Source organism: Gossypium hirsutum, chromosome A01, assembly GCF_007990345.1.
Source record: "Gossypium hirsutum isolate 1008001.06 chromosome A01, Gossypium_hirsutum_v2.1, whole genome shotgun sequence".
Taxonomy (NCBI): Eukaryota; Viridiplantae; Streptophyta; class Magnoliopsida; order Malvales; family Malvaceae; genus Gossypium; species Gossypium hirsutum.
This window is the reverse complement of record NC_053424.1, coordinates 83,994,101-84,008,319: the sequence shown is the minus strand read 5'-3', so window position 1 is coordinate 84,008,319 and position 14,219 is coordinate 83,994,101. Positions and strand designations below refer to the sequence as shown.

Here is a 14,219-nt window from a genome sequence, read left to right as displayed (position 1 = left end):
CATATAAAATAGATGAATTTTTCAAAAAAATATATATGTATAAACATTAAAATATATGAATAAATTCAAAAGAAATTATAAAAATAACATAAAATTAATAGCATACATAAACTAAAATGAATTTTATTACAAATAATACACCAATTATTAAAATGATAGAATAAACGAGAAAATATTATAATAATGTTTTTAAAACAACATTCAATTATCAAAGCAACGTGAAATATTACAACCAATAATCAAGCATAAAAGAAAATGTATGTGCAGAAAAAAAATTAATAAAAACTTAATTAAAACAAAATTGAAGCATGAAGAAAAATTTACAAATAAAATAATTGCAAAATAGGATCAATGTGCCATGCGCACAAATGTGCGGGGACTGGATTGGAAATATCCCGAGCCCAAAACGCTGCACTGAACCGCGGACCAAAGTGAAAAGGCACACAAATTATAGAGCCAAATTTTAAAAAAACAAGGTAAGCAAAAAGGGCGCAATTGAAGGCTTCGCGCGAAGGGAAGGATCTAACACGCAAATTCCCCATTTTGAATGGAAATGCGCAGATCCGGCCTACTAAACGAGCTGATGCGCTGACCTTCCTCATTATAAATGGCGTCGTTTTGTTAATAGGTTTTGTAAAACCCTTTTTTTCCTATTCCTTTTCCAAACGCAGCCCACATTTTGGCCAGAATTCACAACCCTAAAGTCGATTTGTTAGGGCTCATTCCAGCAACCACCAAATCCACCATTTCCTTTGGTGATTGGTGGTGCACCATCGACGCCTAGAAGCCGTCAAAGACCCTGCTCAAGGAGAACAGGTAAGCTGTTCTATTTTTCCTTTTTTAAAAAAAAAAAAACTCCTAGTGACACCCTAAGGAAAATCACCTTTCTAGAAATTGTTTTTTTTTGAATATGCGTATAGTGTATGAGTGTATACGTACAGTGTGTGTAAAAAATCAAGGTACAGATAATGGCTTTTTATAGCCAGATTTACAGAATAAATGAAAAATAAAAATTATATTTTCCTTCTGTCATTTGGTTGTATATTCTGTTACTACTTCTTCTCGTGTATTCTATTGCAGGGGTGGAGAAACGGCCGTACGGAAAAAGCCACTCGTGGAAGCCGTGCATGGGAAAACCCCTCGTGAAAGCTCGATTGCAGTACTAGCGTGTTCTAGAAACCCTTAGGTTTCTGGTATTTTCAAGTTGTTGGGCCTTTTGGGCCGTTTGTGAGTTGGGCTATGGGACCTTGGGATTTTGGGTGTAGGTTTATTAGGTTAAATATTTGGGCCTTTATTTTTGGATTAAATAAATTGTAAATATATTTTTTTTGGACCAGTAGATTTTTACTGTTTTTGGTTTGTTATTTTTATTCTTTTGTTTGTTTTATTTTGGTTTTGGTTTTTTATGGGCCCAGGCAAATTGGGCCTATTACAACTGCCCCTCTTTGCTCATTGTCATGTAATGAGAATAGAACAAAGGCTTTAAAAGGACCAACTTTGCCCGATTTTGCTGAATCTTGACTTCTTTGTGGAAATAGGACTGGCCTAAATCAGCTCTACTGTCGATACATGGAGATAAGATTTGCCATCTTCACTTTTGGGACAAGTTGTGCAAATGGTCCCTCCTCTTTTCTGGTCCTTTCAAATCAGCTCATTGTTACTCTTTTAAAATTCGCCCCAGAATATTATTTTAATTACACTTTGGTACTTGTTAAAAATTGATGGTGTGGGTTAATTTCCCATTCGGTCCTCCCATATTATTCTCACGTTCATTTAAGTCATAATTCGCGCTTATTTGAATTTTATTTTTTTAAAATTTTACCCCCTAATTTCATTTCAATCTCGATTCGATCCTTAGCCCATTCAACCTCAATTTTTTTTGTTAGTCTTTTTAATATCTTTTGTTATTTTATTATTTGTGTGTTTAGTCCTTTTTTAAAGTAATATCTTGTTGATATTCGTTCATTTATTTATGTTAATTGCTATTCCATTTATTTTGTTTACACGATTTTTATTCTATTTTATTTTATTTTGTTTTTATTGTTCCCTTTTCATCTATTTTTATATTATATATCCCTCATATATATATTAAGGGTTTTAATGCTTACTTTCCAAATATTTGTTGTTTTATTATCTTCATTTAAATATTTGTTATTTTTATTATTTTCTAACTACTAATATTTATTTATTTGTCTATCCATCTATTATTTATTTCTTTTTATATATTTTCCTGTATTTCCCTTTTATTATTTTACTTATCTATTATTATTATCACGTTGTTAAATTAATTAGCTTTGCATTACTATTACTAGTGTATTTCTTTTATATTTATTTATCTATTCATTTTATGTTTATTTTATTTTATTTTACCATTTATTTAACTATATCCTTTTTATAATTTTAAAACTTCAGATTTTATTATTAAATTATAATTTTTCTAGATCTTTACATTTTTATCGTATTATTATTATCATTATTCCTTAGTTTATTATTATTATTACTTTATCATTATTTTCTATTATTGTTATTATCAATACACTATTATTATTCTTATTAATGTATTATTATTATTCTCTACATTATTATTATTATATTATTACTATTGCTATCATCATATTATTAAACTAATTAATCTATTATTGGTTTTGTTACATTATATATTTTCTTTTTGTATTTATTTACATTATTATTACTATTATCATTATTTCTATTTTTTTAAACATATAGTGGTTTTTAAATTATTATGATTTTAAATATTTTACAAATGTTATTTCTCCTAAACTATTATATGTATTATTTTGAAATTTTTATGTACATCTTTGTATTCTAAAATAATATATGTATATATACATATCATTTTTTTAAATTTTTATATATTTATTTAGTTGTATCATTTTATACGATAATTGTGTTAAATTCTCTTTATTATTTATTATAAACCTTTCTACTATTATCAATTTTAAAATTTCATATGTTATTTATATTAAACTTTTGTATATATCTTTTACATGTTAATGGTTTTAAATTCTTTTTATTGTTATTTATTTTGAACTTCCTATATATTACTTATTTTAAAATTTTTTATCTTAAAATTTTACTTTGGATTATATTTATATATAAATTTTCATTTAAACTGTTTTTGTATATTGTTTATTTTAAATTTCTCATTTATACATTATTTATTTTAAGCTCTTTTATATGTATTTGAAAGGGTCCCTTTTTTATTTTACTTTGTGAATTATTTATCTTAATTTATTTAACATATTATTTATTTGAAATTTGCTTTATATATTATTTTATTTCAAATTGTTTTATATGTTATTCATGTTAAATCTTTTTCATATGTCATTTATTTTGAACCATTCTTCGGTATTATGAGTTTTAAATCTTAATTATTTCATTTGTTATCAACTTTAAACTTTTATCCTATTTACTTTGAATCATTTTTTCGCATGTTATTTTATTGTTGATGGGTATTAAAAAGTAATATACATTATGAATATTGCCATTGCATGTACTAGAAATTATTTATCTTCATATTGTGACATTCATTAATATTGTTATTTATCTTCATATTGTGACATTCATTAATATTGTATCTAATTCGTGTTTGATTATTCCATGCTCTATTTTACACTTTTGTTTTACTTAGCTCAAATAATATTGTGTAGTAAACCCCAACATATTTATCCCATTTAGATCGCTTTATTGTATTTCAAACAAAATAAGTGCATGCCTTCAAATGTTGTATTCGCTATTACTAAAAATATATATATTTTTAAATAAGGCAATATTTCGCGTTTTAGGAAATTCGAAGAATCGTGCCCTAACTTATTGGGTTTCGATTTTCTTGTTAAACCTAAAAAGTCAAATATCATTTTAGATTTCAAAATACACGAGCTTTCGATAAAGATTAAAGGCAAACTTGCTCCCGAAGATTTAAACATCGCGTCCTAACTTACTGGATGTGACACCTTACTATCTCGGGACGAGTAAACCTTTGATGCTCATTTCTACGTAGTTTGCGTTTTAAAACGAACATTCATGAAAAGGGATCGTATTTCAAAATTTATTTTAAATCTTTTCGATTTTCAATATTAAGACATTAATTAATCAATTAGGTACCAATTTTGGGTGTTACGAGGGTGCTAATCCTTCCTCGCACGTAACCGACTCCCAAACCCGTTTTCTCAAATTTCGTAGACCAAAATCGTTGTTTTAGTAAACCAAAATGTTTTATTAAAATGACCAAACTTCTTGGTGATCCGATCACACCTAAACAAAAAAAAAAGATTGGTGGGACTCCCAATTTTCGTTTTCTTTTCAAAAACTAAAGTCGATCCCCGTTTTTCCAAAAAAATGGTTTCGACAGTGAATATGAGACAATATACACGAATAATATATCTTTCTAATGAGTGTAAATATTATAGTCGTGAAAATAAAAGAACAAATTTACAAGCATGCAATAACAATGAGCTCACAGCCAACCTTAATAATTAAATAGTGAAAATTAAGGATATGACTAATCAAAGAGGCAAATTAGAAATATAACAAATTTCCAAACGTAAATGAATAACAATTGATATAACAATACAAAAGACTAATAAACAATATGCAACAACAATATATGAGATAATATGAAAATTAGGACGCCACACATAATATACAAAACAATATGGACACTAAGAGCCAATATAACACAAAATAATTCGAAAACTAGATGGAAAATTTACAAATGAATAACACATGCTAAGGTTTGAAATAGTTTACATATACAAAAAATAGTGAAACTAATGATTTATGAATGATTATTAAAAAATAAATATTATGTAAAAAGGAATTCGAGATATTCAATATATAGAATAATTTCAAATAAAACAAATTGAAACTAATGATATATATATGAAATTGAAAACCTAATATACAAATATGCTAATTTGTGAAAGTGTTTAATATAAATAAACTATACATAAATAAACAGATTAGATACATAAACAAATTTAAAGGAAAATGTATATATGCAAAAATAAATGAATAAATAATAAAATAACAATAATACGAGTGAAAGTAGAAAAATAAAATAAACTGATTATAAAATAAATAAAAAATAAAAAAAGGGAATTAATAAGCCAGTGGACAAATAATAAAGAAATAATTCAATAAAAACTAATAAAGTTTAAATAAAAACAAATGGACAAACTATTTAAATTAAATCAACTAAAAATAATTAAAGTAGTATTAAAAGAATTAAAATTAATAATAACAAAATAATAATAATAATAATAGCTATAATAATAATAGGAGGATTAATTTGAAAGCCAAACGGGGTTTTAGGGTAAAAATATAAATAAAATAAAGCCAAAGGACCGAATTGTAATGCATTGAAACTAGCAAGGACTAAATGGGATAATATCCCTAGTTCTTACACATTGCGTTTCAGTTCAAAAGGCCCTGGGTTAAATTAAAAATGAAATAAAATTAAAGGGCAAATTTGCGAAAATAAAAAAAAGGGGTAAAAGGAATAGATTGAGACGCGCGCATATAAGGAGGGCCCAAAGGGGAGATTTACCCTCTCTTTCAAAAGGACACCGTTCAAATGGACCATATTAAAGATGAAATAAAATCCAAAGGCAAAAATCAAAATAAAAGAAAAACTGGATTTAGAAAAATAGAAAATGCGGAAGGACTTGATGCGCAAATACCCCATCAATAAGGAAACACGTGGATCCTATAGAGGGCGGGTCGGATTTTGGGTTTGACCCCAAAACGACGTCGTTTTGGGGCCTTTTGAACCAATCCTAAAACGGTGCCGTTTAGCACCCTTATATAAACCAAAATTTTTTACCAAAAAATCATTTAACCCTCTTGTTTTTTTTAAAAAAATCTTCAGACTCTCTCAACTCTCTCCTTTCCCCAAAACTCCAGCCATCCAATCTGATGAGATCCACGGTGGCCACCGGTCGCCGGTGATGTTCTCCGCCGTGCCCGGTTGCCAGGAATCGCAAAAAAGGGGCCACCCTTTAACCCCTTCAGCCCTCTAAAGCTCAAATCCGAGCTCAAAATTTCCTAAACCCTCACAAAAATGACCCAAAAGTCAGAAAACCTTTCGAGTTTCAGCTTTCTCCACCCTGGTTTTAACCGAATTCCCAAGGATCCGTCTACCTTTGGGCTAGAGAAGCAAATGCCGACGATGTCGACACCGAACGAGTAAAAATCTTCCCTTTTTTTATGTATTTTTGTAATAGATTCGAATAGAAAGAAAAAAAAAACAAAATAATGAACAAAAGAGACACCTTTAAGATATTTTTTCCTCTGATTGTTTCTTCTTCCTTTTTTTTATTTCAGTGTTCGTGTAAAAACAAGATGATTCCTTTGGGCTCTTTTATAGCCGAATAAGGGAAAACAAAAGAATACAATATTTTTTCTTTTCTGTTGTTGTTGTTGTCCATTTTTGCAGGTACGGAGAAGGCCAGCTGGCGTGCGGTGCTGCGTACAGAGGTACAGAGAGGCCTTGGGGCTGTACGGCGGCTAAAGGCTGCGGCGCAAAGGTGGAAACCCTAGGGTTTCCTGGGAATTAAATTGTTGGGCCTATCGGGCTTGTATTTTTAGGTCTGAGTGCACTGGGCTAGTCATATTTTGGGCCGTTCTTGTAATTGGACTGATGGACTGTTAATGATATTTAGATTTTTACTTGTTTTTTTTTATTTTGGGTTTATAGGCCCAGGCTAAATTGGGCCTCTACACATTGTTATCATTGTTGTTCTTATTATTGTTATTATTATTTTTGTGTCATTGTCTTATGTTAGTTATTTATTGTTTGATTGTTCATATCAATAGTTAAAAATATGTGATTATTGTGAATTATTTTCTTATTAGTATGTCCATACTCTCATTACTTATCAATATAATAATCTCATTCGCATATTACCATTCTGAATAAAATAAATACACATCGTTTTAAACTTCGTATTTGCTATTTTTTATATATAAAAAGAAAATTCTCTAATAAAGGTAATATTTCATGTTTGGGAAATCGAGAGATCGTGCCCTAACGTGTTGGGTTTCGATTTTTCTGTTTGATCCAAATGATCGAATATCCTTTTGAAATTAAAATGCATGAGTTTTGAAAATCAAAAGACAAGCTTATTCTCGATAATTTAAAATGTTGTGTCCTATCGTGTTGGATGTGACGTTTAATTACTTCGAGATAAGAAGGTTTTTAGCATCCGCTTCGATTTATTCAAATATTTTTGTAAAACGAACATTCATAAAAAGGGATCGTAAAAATTTGAAACAAGGCAATTTTCGTGTTTGGAAATTTCGTGAAATCGTGCCCTACGTGCTGGGTTTCGATTTATCATTTGACCAAACAACCGAATATCCTTTTTAAAATTTTAATGCAAGAGTTTTGTAAATCATGAGATTATTTTGGTATCGAAGGTTCGAAATGTCGTGGCCCACGTGCTGGATGTGATATTTTATTTCTTCGGAACAAGAGAATCTTAATATTCACCTCGAGTTAACCAAACATTCATAAAAGGGATCGTATTTCAACATTTATTTTAAATCTTTTCAATTTTCGGCATTAAGACATTAATTAATCAATTAGGTACCAATTTTGGGCGTTACGAGGGTGCTAATCCTTCCTCGCACATAACCGACTCCCAAACCCATTCTCTCAAATTTCGTAGACCAAAATCGTTGTTTTAGTAAACCAAAATGTTTTATTAAAATGACCAAGCTTCTTGGTGATCCGATCACACCTAAACAAAAAAGATTGGTGGCGACTCTCACATTCGTTTTCATTTTCCAAACAATAGTCGATCCCCGTTTTTCAAAAAAAAGGTTTCGACACCCAGCATGGTCACATTAGCTTACATACCTGTACTACTTGGAGGAAATGTTAATCGAGCCTAATTAAGAAGATCAAAGTAAGGCTATGTGAAAACCGGTCTTGAAAAACTAAGCTTACACAACCGAAGTTCTCAATTTAAACAAATCAAGTAACTTGGCAAGTCAAAATCAATTTTTATATTTTTTCAAATATATATATATAACCTTGATAAGTTACATATGATTATTTTTTTATAATATTTAATCTAATTTTAATATAATTTCAAAAAATACATAATATAATATTCGATATCATTTATCATATAATTTTTATAGCCTCAAAAATAATTTTACTAATCTTTTAAATCATTTTAATAGCTTTTAATAGATTTTTATTGACAAATTCATATAAGTTTGGTAATCTTCGATATACCTTTTAGTAAATTTTCAAATAATTTTTGTCGAAACCATTTTTTTGAAAATGGGAATCGACTTTGAAAATTAAAACGGGAGTCCCCACTGATCTTTATTTGGTGTGATCGGATCACCTTTGTTTTAACAAAACTAAAATGGCATTTTGGTCTACGAATTTCAAGAGAACAAGTTCGGGAGTCAGTTACGTGACATTTACGACCATATAATGCTTCATAAGGTGCCATCTTCAAACTTGTCTGATAACTATTATTATAAGCAAATTCTACCAACGGTAAATACTTTTCCCAACTGCCTTGAAATTCCAATACACAACATCTGAGCATGTCTTCAAGAATCTGAATTACTCTCTCTGATTGTCCATCAGTTTGTGGATGAAAGGCAGTGCTGAAATTTAACTTTGTACCTAATGCTTCTTGCAACTTTTGCCAAAACCGTGAGGTAAACCTCGGATCTCTATCCGAAATGATTGACAAAGGTATCCCATGAAGTCTAACAATCTCTTGGATATACAATTCAGCCAACTTATTAAGAGAATAATCTGTACGTACCGGAATAAAATGAGCCGATTTAGTCAGTCTGTCAACTATTACCCATATGGCATTTTTCTTCCCTGGAGTTAACGGCAACCCTGATATAAAATCCATAGTAATCCGATCCCATTTCCATTCAGGAACCATAATAGGCTGGAGTAATCCCGAAGGTACCTGGTGTTCAGCTTTCACTTGTTGACAAACTAAGCACTTTGATACAAACTCGGAAACATCTCTTTTCATTCCACTCCACCAGTACATTTTCTTTAAGTCATTATACATCTTCGTACTGCCCGGATGAACCGCCAAACAACTATTATGTGCTTCATGCAAAATCTTTTGAATCAACTCATCATTTTTCGGTACACAAATCTAATTTTTAAACATCAAACAACCATCAGAACCGATTCTGAAATCTGATCCCGTATCAGCTTCACATTGTTTTCTTTTGGCTAGCAAATCTTGATCATTTTTTGAGCTTCAGAAATCTCTTGTAAAAACATCGGTCTTGCTCTTAACTCTGCTAGAATCGAACCGTCATCTGAAATTTTCAACTGAGCGTTCATAACTCTCAAAGCAAACAACAACTTTCTGCTTAAAGCATCGGCAACCACATTCGCTTTTCCCGGATGATAATCAATAACAAGCTCGTAATCTTTCAATAACTCTAACCATCTTCGCTGTCTCAAATTCAAGTCTTTTTGTGACATCAAGTATTTAAGACTTCTGTGATCGGTATATACTCGGCACTTTTCACCATACAAATAATGTCGCCAAATCTTCAAAGCAAATACCACCGTAGCCAATTCCAAATCGTGAGTAGGATAATTCTTCTCATGAGGTTTTAACTGTCTCGAAGCATAAGCCACCACATTTCCTTCTTGCATGAGTACACACCCCAAACCATTTAGAGAAGCATCACTATACACCATAAATTCTTTACCTGATTCGGGTTGTATCAACACTGGTGCTTCAGTTAATAACTTTTTCAATTCTTCGAAACTCTGTTGACATTCTTCCGTCCATTCAAATTTAACATCCTTTCGAAGTAGTCTAGTCATAGGAGCAGCAATTATAGAAAATCCATTTACGAACCGCCGATAATACCCAGCTAGCCCCAAGAAACTTCTAACTTCAGTTACGTTTTTCGGTGGTTTCCAATCAACAATGGCTGAAATTTTACTAGGATCAATCCGTATACCATCGCCTGAAACAATATGACCCAAAAATCCAACTTCCCGGAGCCAAAATTCACTTTTACTAAACTTAGCATACAGCTGCTTATCTTTCAAAGTTTGCAAAACTATCCTCAAATGCTCAGCATGCTCTGTCTCATCTTTTGAATAAATTAAAATATCATCTATAAACACCACAACAAATCTGTCCAAGTATGGCCGAAATATGCGATTCATTAAATCCATAAACACAGCAGGAGCATTTGTCAACCCGAATGGTATAACTAAAAATTCATAATGACCGTACCTTGTTCTAAAAGCAGTTTTAGGCACATCTGACTCTTTTACTCGCAGCTGATAATACCCAGATCTCAAGTCAATCTTTGAAAACCATGTCGCTCCTTTTAACTGATCAAACAAATCATCAATTCTCGGCAATGGATACTTGTTTTTGATTGTCACCTTGTTTAACTGCCGATAATCAACACATAATCTCATAGAACCATCCTTCTTTTTCACAAATAACACGGGAGCACCCCAAGGTGAAAAACTCGGTCTCATAAAGCCTTTATCAGTCAACTTTTGCAACTGCGACTTTAATTCTTTCAACTCTGTTGGTGCCATTCTATATGGAGCAATCGAGATCGGAGCTGTTCCCGGTATTAAATCAATACCAAATTCTACTTCCCTGACTGGAGGCAAACCCGACAATTCTTCTGGAAATACGTCCGCAAATTCACATACAACCGGCACTGATTCAACTTTCTTTTAAACTTCTTTTGTATTAATTACATGAGGAGATAAGATCTTCAATCTTCAGTCTGCTTTTTTGCTACCTCAGGAAGATAAGACTATCATCTTCAACTGGCTCTCGTGCTACCTCAGAGAGATAAAGTCAGTGGCTAAAATCTGTTCCATTGCCGATACATGGAGATAAGATTCGCCATCTTTGATCCGCTCCGCTACTATTTAGGGAGATAAGATTTTCAATCTTCAGTCTGCTTCCTTGCTACCTCAGGAAGATAAGACTATCATCTTCAACCTACTCTTTTGCTACCTTAGATAGATAAGGCTGGTGGCTTAAATCTGCCCCATTGCCGATACATGGAGATAAGATTAGCCATCTGCGAAAATCTACTCCGCTGCAACTTCAGGGAGACAAAATCTTCAATTCTCAATCTGCTTTCTTGCTACCTCAGAAAGATAAGACACATTCTTCAACTTGCTCTCTTGCTACCTTAGAGAGATGAGATTGGTGGTAAAATCTGCTCCATTGCCGATACATGTAGATAAGATTCACCATTTTCGATCTGCTCCACTGCAACTTCAGGGAGATAAGATTTTTAATCTTTAGTTTACTTTCTTGCTACCTTAGAAAGATAAGACTCATTCTTCAACCTGCTCTCTTACAACCTCAGAGAGATGAGGTTGGTGGTAAAATCTGCTCCATTTCCGATACATGGAGATAAGATTCACCATTTTCGATTTGCTCTACTACAACTTCATGGAGATAAGATCTTCAATCTTCACCAATGTCGCTACACTGTCCTCTGGGGAACCTGTCCTGTGGACTCCATTTTATATGCGCATGCTTATACCAAATGATTAGGATGCTATGATTGAAATGAATCTAATGCTCCTAACTAAATGTATTATGAATGATATATGCAAAAATGTAAATAATTCCATTTTAAAATTTTAGGGTATCATCACTCGTTGTTCATTAATACTGTTACTGAAGCATTTGCTCAATTATCATCTTGACAGAGTATCCCAAAGAAACAATCATATCCTGTCTGGCGAGCTTGCCCCACTGTAATTCCAACGTTCCTTCCACTACTCATTTTAAGACAAAACATTGCAACTCATAGTTGAATTTTCCTCTGTTCAATTTGCTACCTCACTCCTTAGGTGTTATAGCCAAATGTACAAAATATCATTTCCCTTTTCTTGAGAATAAAATTGTATCATCAATACTATATCTTGCCTTTTTGCTCAATCATCATTTGGACAGAGATCTCAAAAAGGCGATTTATTCAAATATATCCCTGAACTTGGGCGTATTCTAAACAATTATTCCACTTCAAATTCTTGCATTATCTAGAAACCCTTAGAGTAATATGCAAAACTTCTATTGTGAAAACATTACTAGTTCATTCATCATTATGTCAATGCAACATACTTGCAATCAAATTGTAATAATAGATAAGAATGAAATTGAACTTGTTTAAAATAAATCATCAAAAGAACAACAATGGCCATTAATTTGAGACTGTACATCTTGAAAAAGGAAGAATAATTCAAAGATAACCAATTTGTTGGAAATAAAATGAAGACCAGGTACTCTTGATATCACAAACTGAGCTTCTTTGTACAAACTTCTTGAAGACCAATTCAAACTTGGCATGTGTTTGGGAGATCAGAAGTACTCTGTCGATGCCCCAAGATGCAACATACCCCATTCTTTATTAATTCAAGTACAGTAAAATCACTGTCTTCCCACTTTGGATCCATATTTGAGCCGCCTTTTTTGGGTTTTCAACTCAAATTCCTTTTGGTCACAAGGCGCCCTTTACGGGTTTTCACCTTGGCCTCTCCTTTTTCTCTTTTTCCTTTCTGTTTTTTATAATTGAGTCTCAAAGCGCCCTTTGCGGGTTTTCACTTTGGCTTCTTTCCCTTGTTAAGTATAGTATTTTTTTACTGAATCCGAGTTCACTAGATTAGACAAATTTCTTCCATCCATTTTGGCCAGGATTAAAGCACCACCGGAGAAAGTTTTCTTCACCACATAAGGCCCCTCCCTATTCGGCATCCATTTTCCTCTGAAATCTTTTTGTATGGGAAGGATCTTTTTCAAAACCAAATCTTCCTCATGAAACTCTCTTGGGCGAACCTTTTTTTCATAAGCCTACATCATTCTTTTTTTATACATCTGTCCATGTTGAATAGCCTTTAGCCTCTTTTCCTCAATCAAATTCAATTGATCATATCGAGACTGTATCCATTCTGCTTCATCTAACTTCAATTCTGACAAAACTCGAAAAGAAGGTATCTCCACTTCAATGGGTAGAACTACTTCCATTCCATAGACCAATGAGAAAGGTGTTACCCCAGTAGAAGTTCTGACAGATGTTCGATAAGCATAGATAGCAAATGGCAACTTCTCATGCCAATCTCTGTAAGTTTCGGTCATTTTCCCCACAATCTTCTTGATATTGTTATTGGCTGCTTCCACTGCCCCATTCATCTTTGGACGATATGGTGAAGAGTTATGATGTCTGATCTTAAACTGACTACAAACCTCTGCTATCGTGCTATTGTTCAAATTTAACGTATTATCAGATATGATCCTCTCAGGCATTCCATATCGACATATAATTTCCCTCTTTAAGAATCTGCTGACTGCTGATTTAGTTACATTGGCATACGAAGTAGCTTCCACCCAATTGGTAAAATAATCAATGACTACAAAAATGAAACGATGCCTATTTGAAGCCTTTGGTGAAATTGACCCTATGACATCCATGCCTCACATGGAAAACGGCCATGGGGAAGTCATAACATGTAAAGGCGAGGGAGGTACATGAATCTTATCACCATAAATTTGACATTTGTGACTTTTCTTGGCATAATTGATGCAGTCTCCTTCCATGGTTGACCAATAATATCCAAACCTCATAATTTGTCTGGCCATTGTGAACCCGTTAGCTTGTGTTCCATAAAAACCTTCGTGCACCTCTTCCAAGATTTTCTTGGACTCCATGGCATTCACACATCTTAAAAGTACCTGATCCTTCCTTCTTTTGTACAGGATCTCCCCATCTAAAGCATAATCACAGACGAACCTTCTCAACGTTCTTTTGTCATTCTCCGTGGCCTGATCTGGGTATTCACGATTTCTCACATATCGCAATATATCCTGATACCAAGGTTGATCCTTTCTTTCTTCTTCCTCTATATTATAACAATAAGATGGGGCCTCACAAATAATCATCTGAATAGGTTTCATATCCTCTTGTCTGCTTACTTTAATCATGGAAGCCAAAGCAGCCAAAGCATCTGCCATCTGATTTTCATCGCGCGGGAGATAATTGAAAATAATATCATCAAACTCTTCAACTAACCCTAACACTAGCCTTCTGTAGTTGATTAGTTTGGCATCTCTTGTCTCCCATTCACCTCGAAGTTGGTAAATTACTAGCGCAGAATCTCCATATACTTCCAATGATTTGATCTTACGCTCTAT

The 14,219-nt window shown here is 32.5% G+C and overlaps 1 long non-coding RNA gene across 1 annotated transcript; it reads left to right on the top strand.

Annotated features, from left to right (window-relative positions):
- The first annotated feature begins 600 nt into the window (after positions 1-600).
- LOC107894860 (uncharacterized) lies at positions 601-1,491 on the top strand. Its single transcript, XR_001683293.2, has 2 exons — positions 601-816; positions 1,081-1,491. It is a non-coding gene; the product is annotated as an uncharacterized lncRNA (long non-coding RNA).
- The last annotated feature ends 12,728 nt before the right edge of the window (positions 1,492-14,219 follow it).